Source organism: Nicotiana sylvestris, chromosome 2 (genome assembly GCF_000393655.2).
Source record: "Nicotiana sylvestris chromosome 2, ASM39365v2, whole genome shotgun sequence".
Lineage (NCBI taxonomy): Eukaryota > Viridiplantae > Streptophyta > Magnoliopsida > Solanales > Solanaceae > Nicotiana > Nicotiana sylvestris.
In genome coordinates this window covers 54,339,335-54,346,335 of record NC_091058.1, presented here as the reverse complement: position 1 = coordinate 54,346,335, position 7,001 = coordinate 54,339,335, and positions in this window count along the sequence as shown.

Here is a 7,001-nt window from a genome sequence, read left to right as displayed (position 1 = left end):
CTTTAGTTTCAGAAATAATAAACATTACAAAAGTAAGCCTGCCAAGGGAATATGATGGGGTTTTGGTTAATACTTAAATGACTAAGTGGAACTGAAAAGAGGGCAGCACATGAGGGGGTTTCTGTTGGTCTAAACAGGCTGTAAAAGGGGTAATGTGAAAGCTTATAAAAGGGAGGACATACAGAGATAGAAAAAGAAAAGGATACCATCTGATAATAGAGGTCAGAGAGAGCATAGATAGAGGAGAGTTGAAGTTCTGGAGATACAGACAGAATTAGAGACAGGATTGAGAGATAGAAATACATACACACACACACAAAAGGATAGACATTGAACCTTAAGAGCTGAATAGGAAAAACACAAACAGAGATAGAGAGAGGTTAAGGGATAGAAGCTATACAACCAACAATCAGAAACCTTCTTCCTCCTATTGTTATTGGGTTTTCAGTTGTTTCAATTTGTTCAAGCCAATTCTGATCCTTTGAAATCTCAGGTTGTGTCTATTAGTTGAGTGCTTTCATTGGTCTACTACTATCTGGAGTTTCTGATTCTACTCCACTGGGTGTTGCTGTTATTTGGCTATTGCTTTCTATTGGCTATATTTGCATCTCTGCACTCGAGCTGGGTTCTTGCTGTATTGCTTTGTCTGCTGCTATTTCTGCCCTGCTGCTACTGATAGTGCTGTGATTGCTGCTGCATTTTGTTGTCATTATATTCTGCTGACTCCCCCTTTCCTTCAATTGTCAAATATTTCCAGGTACACAACCTCTGAAACTTTGTATTGTTGAAAGTTTGAAGTTGAAATAAAGAAAAGAACAGCTGTTCATGTTATAACATTGGTGTTAAAAATAGGTCGAATGTTAGTGGGATTGTATTTTACTGCAAACTGCAAACACTTTGTATAAAACTAGCATACATTCTGCTGAGATGGACTGTTAGATAGCGCTGTTCAATAGCAATAACAATATGATAGACAGCATGTTTGATTTGGGATACGTTCAGTTCAGTATAATACTGTTTGGTTTAGTTACGACTGTATAACATAGAGTCAGGGCAAACACTTGTATGTATTTTTGCCTAGACCACTGAATCGACAAATCTGTGGTATTAGGTCTGGGATAGATGTATCCCAAACAAACTCTCATGCAGTCATATTAAAAGTCTGGCTATGAATGCCAGTTTCGCTTGTCAGTTTATTTGTTCCAATGCCGGTTTGATATCAGGTTTCGGTACAGATTCTTCGTTTCGAAATGATGTAATGATTGTTGAGAAAAACTAATAATCATTTTTGAGTTCAATTAGTAGTAATTTTTCCTAATAAAACAGCCGATTTCTTTTATCAATTTCAAATAGGTTAGAGTGTTAAGAATAGAACTTGGAGGTCGTTAAAACATAACTCAATATATGTTGTTAGTTTGTTTGCAATCTCACTTAGCGAATTAATAAGCATATTCACTTGTTGAAGACAAAGAATGCCGTAGCTTTCACCTCATGAACAATCAATCAGGTAATCAAACAAGTTTAGGTTCGGCAAACATAATAAGGATTCAGTCCGTATTTGTCTAAACCAGCAAAATTCGGCATCATCCTTCCCTTTAAAGATAAATGTAGTAAAAATGTAGTCCTTGTAGGGTACCCTTCTAAAATAATGAGACGAGCCTCGCCGAATCAAAAGGCAAATTGCGGGGCCCTCAATAATTGGTCATAATAAATACTTAGAATTTGGGACGGGCTGTTTAGTGAATTCCACTCCCCTCCCCGAAGACAATAACGCGTTAGATTCTTTAGGCGCGACTTAATCAAATTACATTCCTAAATTCGGGTGCGCATTTATGTGACCCAATTTCAAATCTCAATGGAGTCGAAATGTGTTAACAATTACGGGTGCATTGATTGTGACGTGGTTCGAGATACATTTTCACGACGTTGCAATTCTATAAAAATAAATGATAATAATAAAAGCGGTTTAAACTTAATAAAAGCACATAAGTCACAACCTGTATTTAAATCAGATACTTAGCCATTATAACAATTTAAGCGACCGTGCTAGAACCACGGGATTCGAGGATGCCTAACACCTTCCCTCGGGTCAACAGAATTCCTTACTTAGAATTTCTGGTTCGCAGACTTCATTTGGAAAAGTCGAAATTTCCTCGATTTGGGATTCAAGATAAACCGGTGACTTGGGACACCAAAAACCAAACCTTTCCCAAGTGGCGACTCTGAATTAAATAAATAATCCCATTTCGAATATTGTCACTTAAATTGGAAAAACTCCACCCGCGCATTTCTAACCCTTCGGGGCGGGCGCGCAAAAAGGAGGTGTGACATAAATCACCATGGTCAGAAATGGTGATGATGGCAAATGTGTTCCTTATCCGATGTCGAGCCTAGGCTCTGATACCAACTGTTACGCAACGCCTTCCTGATGTTCTTTGGAAGGGCAACGTAAGGCTAAGCAACCGATGTCAGTGCGGTTGCTGTCCGCCAATGAGGTCCCCTCCGCACGCTAGACTAGATTGGTAGTGCCGTGCGGGAAAACCAATGTCGTGAGCAATTGCGGAAGCTGAGAGAGAATTGGGTTTTGAATGATGATGATGATTTTATTGATGACTGAAAATGATGATTACAATGATGCGGTGTCGAGGGGGAGAGACACCAGAAAATGCTTGCTTGAAAATGTTTGATTGTTTGGTCCCCCTTAATAATGCTTAAAAGAAATAAACCAACATTACAAGACTAGTCCTAATAAAGCTGTAGAAGTACACTGAAATGAAATTGATGTGAACTAGCCTATGATTACAATGAAAAGGACTTAGATTATTACAAGGTAAAACTAAGTCCGATGGCAGCAACTTTGTCTTGCGGGTCAGGGTCTGCGCGCGCGTTGCTGTGGGTGCGCGCGACACTTGATGTGCTGGACTGAGGCTGGGCACTGGTGCTTGGCATCAGGGTCTATGCACGAGGCGCTGCTGGAATGGGCCTGCAGCTAGGCGCTGGCGAGGCATCAGGATCTGCGCGCGCGGCATTGTCAGGGCGCTCGGCGCTGTTGTCATTGGCCAGCCCTTGGGCGCTGGCGAGAGGCATCGGTGGGGTGACAGAGGCACATGCGCGCTTGTCACTTGGCGCAGCCAAGACCACGGGGCCGACCATGGCGCTAGGCATTGTGAGGCTTTCTAGGCCGCCATGGGGCACGGCCAAGGGGTCATGGGGCGTGTCTGGAAAGCAGCCCATGACATTATATATGCTATTTTGAAGGTATTTATGCATATTTAAAATATATAGGGAAAAATTAGGTGTCAACAACTGCCCCTCTTTACCCGGGAAAGATGAAAGAGCTTTCGGGTAAAGAAATGATGACTAATTTTGATCGGATGTGATGTTTTGAAATATAAAGGCCGAGCTCCGGTTGCCGAGTTGCCTATATATCCCTAGTTTTACAGGAATTAGTCCATGTGTAGTTTTGGACTCACTTGCAGTGTATGCTGATGAAATTATTGTAAGACGGACACGAGACGCGGAAGCGGCTACGACAAGCGGTTAAGGCTTGGGACGGTTGGAGTGAACCGGAGCGAGATTTCTCCTGCTAGGATAGTAGTTGTTTACTAGTTACCTGCAGATAAAAGATGCTACAAATGTATTTACGAATATTTAAACATGATGCAAATTCCCTTTGGACCATGAAGGTTGTCTTCGGACGGTTAAAGATGACGTCCTTGGACCATGACGTCCTAGGCCATGAATTTCTTAGTGAGAGATTCACAAACCATGAAATGATGTTCTCGGGCCATGAAAATGGTGCCTCCGAACCATGATGCCTTTGAATAATGATATGCAAATTTGAGAGATCCTCAGGCCATGGCATGGTGTCTTCCGGCTATGAGGATGGTGCCTTTAGACTATGATGCCTTTGAATAGATTCATGATATGCAATAATATGATGTAACAAGACAAGGTTTAGTCTTGCGAAGTAGAGGGCAGAGCTTAGCCCGATTGTAAAGCAGGTAGATAGTAGTAGAAAATAGAGCAATATTGGTGCAAAGAGGGACAATGCTTAGTCCCGTGCAAGTGGGAGGCAATGATCAACCTTATGAAAATGGGGAGGCAAGGATTAGCCTTATGCAAATATGGAGTTCGGGATTAAGACTCATGCAAATATGGAGTCAGGGCTTAGACTCATGCAAATATGGAGTCAGGGCTTAGACTCATGCAAGTATGGAGGCAAGGATCAGTCTCATGCAAATATGGAGTCAGGGATTAGACTCATGCAAGATTGGAGACAGAGCTTAGTCTCATGCAAGGATAAGGCATTGCTTAGCCTTATGCAAACATGGAGGTAGAGCTTAACCTCATGTAAGATTCGGGACATGACTTAGTCCCATGCAAATAGAAGGCAATGCGTAGCCTTACGCAGATATGGAGGTAGGGCTTAACCTCATGCAAGATTTGGGACAGGGCTTAGTCCCATGCAAATGGAAGGCAATTCTTAACCTTATACAGATATGGAGGCAGAGCTTAACCTCATGCAAGATTCGGGATAGGGCTTAGTCCCATGCAAATGTGGAGTCAAAGATTAGACTCATGCAAATATGGAGTCAAGGATTAGACTCATGCAAATGTGGAGTCAGAGATTAGACTCATGCAAATGTGGAGTCAGAGATTAGACTCATGCAAATATGGAGTCAGAGATTAGACTCATGCGAAGAGAAAATAGCAGATAAGGGTAGAGTATATCTTAGTTAGGATAGGTTCAGCATCTAACGGCTGGATGGATGGTGAATTTGTGTACGAATGCTATCATCAAATGTGCCCGCGTTCAAAGAAAAATCGTAAGTTTCATGAGGGGAGGTTGGTTCTTGCTTCGTCTGCCGGTCTGGCTTTGCTCCGCCTTGGAAGCCCCTTTAGAGTTCCCCTAAGTAGCACCTGACTGTTATGAAAAATAGAATTTTCGAAAAATATGCATTCAATGATAAAATAAGATTGTTTCGGAAGCATATTGATATATCAAGTAACTTTTGATAAGCTAGTGACTGTGACATGTTTCAAAGGCATTGTAGCTCTCTTATGTTAGAATTTTGAGGGTCCTCCTCAAAATTCTGCCCCAGTTTGGTAGATGATTTTTAATTGTTTGCGGATGGCGGACCCTGCTGAGTCTTCTTCGAAATTTTAAGAATCCTTCTCAAAATTCTGCCCCAATTCTCGACTAATTACTGACTTCTTGGCATGTGATGGCGCAAGCTGGACTTGTTCCGGAATTTTGAGGGCCCTCATCAAAATTCTGCCCCAGTTTCTGATTCTGGGGAAAGATGAAATTTTATTATGATATGACCGAACCCATAAGGCTATCTATGTATCCCCTCTTAAATGGGAATCAGTTCAAACGTTCAATTACATCAAAAAAAATGTGAGATAATCTAGGAATAGTATCTCTTGACTGCGTCTGAATTGATTGGTTTTGGCCAGATCTCTCCATCCATCACTGCGTGTATGAGTGCTCCTCCTGTTAGTACTCTGTGAACCATATACGGACCTTGCCAGGTGGGAGAGAATTTCCCTTTGGATTCATCTTGGTATGGGAAAATCTTCTTCAATACCAGCTGCCCTGGTGCGAATTGTCTTGGTTTGACCCTTTTGTTGAAAGGTTTGGACATTATGTTATAATAAAGTTGGCCATGACATACTGCATTCATTCTCTTTCCATTTATAAGGGCCAATTGTTCATAGCGGCTCCTTATTCATTCTGCTTCGCTGAGTTCAGCTTCCTGTATGACTCTTAAAGAATGAATCTCTACCTCGGCTGGGATGACAACCTCGGTACCATAAAACAACATGTAGGGAGTTGCCCCGATTGATGTGTGAACTGTGGTGCAGTATTCTAACAGAGCAAAGGGTAACATCTCGTGCCACTGCTTGTGATTCTCAACCATTTTCCTTAGTTTCTTCTTAATGTTCTTGTTGGCGACTTCTACGGCTCCATTTATCTAAGGTCTGTAGGTGGTGGAATTCTTGTGCTTGATTTTGAAGGTTTCACATATAGCTTTCATCAGATCACTGTTGAGGTTGGCGGCGTTGTCAGTGATAATGGACTCAAGAACTCCAAATAGACAAACAATACAATCCTTGACAAAATCTGTGACGACTTTCTTGGTTACATCTTTGTAAGATGCAGCTTCTACCTATTTTGTGAAGTAATCAATGGCTACTAGAATAAACAGGTGTCTATTTGAAGTAGTGGGATCAATCGGACCGATAACATCCATTCCCCAAGCGACGAATGGCCAAAGTGAGCTTGTTGCATTGAGCTCGTTTGGTGGCACTTTTATCATGTCAGCATGTACTTGACATTGAAAGCATTTGCGGACATACTGAATACAATCCATCTCTATGGTCATCCAAAAGTAACCTGCCCTGAGTATTGTCTTAGCCAGAACAAAATCATTCTTGTGCCGACCGCAGGTCCCAACATACACATCCTCAAGTAGCTTAGAAGCTTCCTTTCCATCGACACACCTTGGCAAACCCAAATCCGGAGTTCTTCTATACAAGCTCCCTCCACTATGGAAGAAGTGATTTGACAATCTCCGGAGCGTGCATTTCTGAATGTGATTTGCGTGCTCCAGGTATTCTCCTTTTGATAAGTACCCCTTGATGTCATGGAACCAATGTTTTCCATCGACTTCTTCCTCGACATGAGCACAATATGCCGGCTGATTATAGATCCTCACCGAAATGGGATCAATATAGTTCTTATCTGGATGCTATATCATTGATGACAAAGTGGCTAACGCATCGGCGAACTCATTCTAAATTCTGGGCACATGTCGGAATTCTATCTTCGTGAACCTCCTTTTCAATTCCTGCACATGCTGCAGATATGGTAATATCTTGGAATTCTTGGTAGCCCATTCTCCTTGCACCTACTGTACAAGAAAATCTGAATCGCCGATCACCAACAACTCCTGAATGTTCATGTCGACTACCATATTAAGCCCTAGTATGCA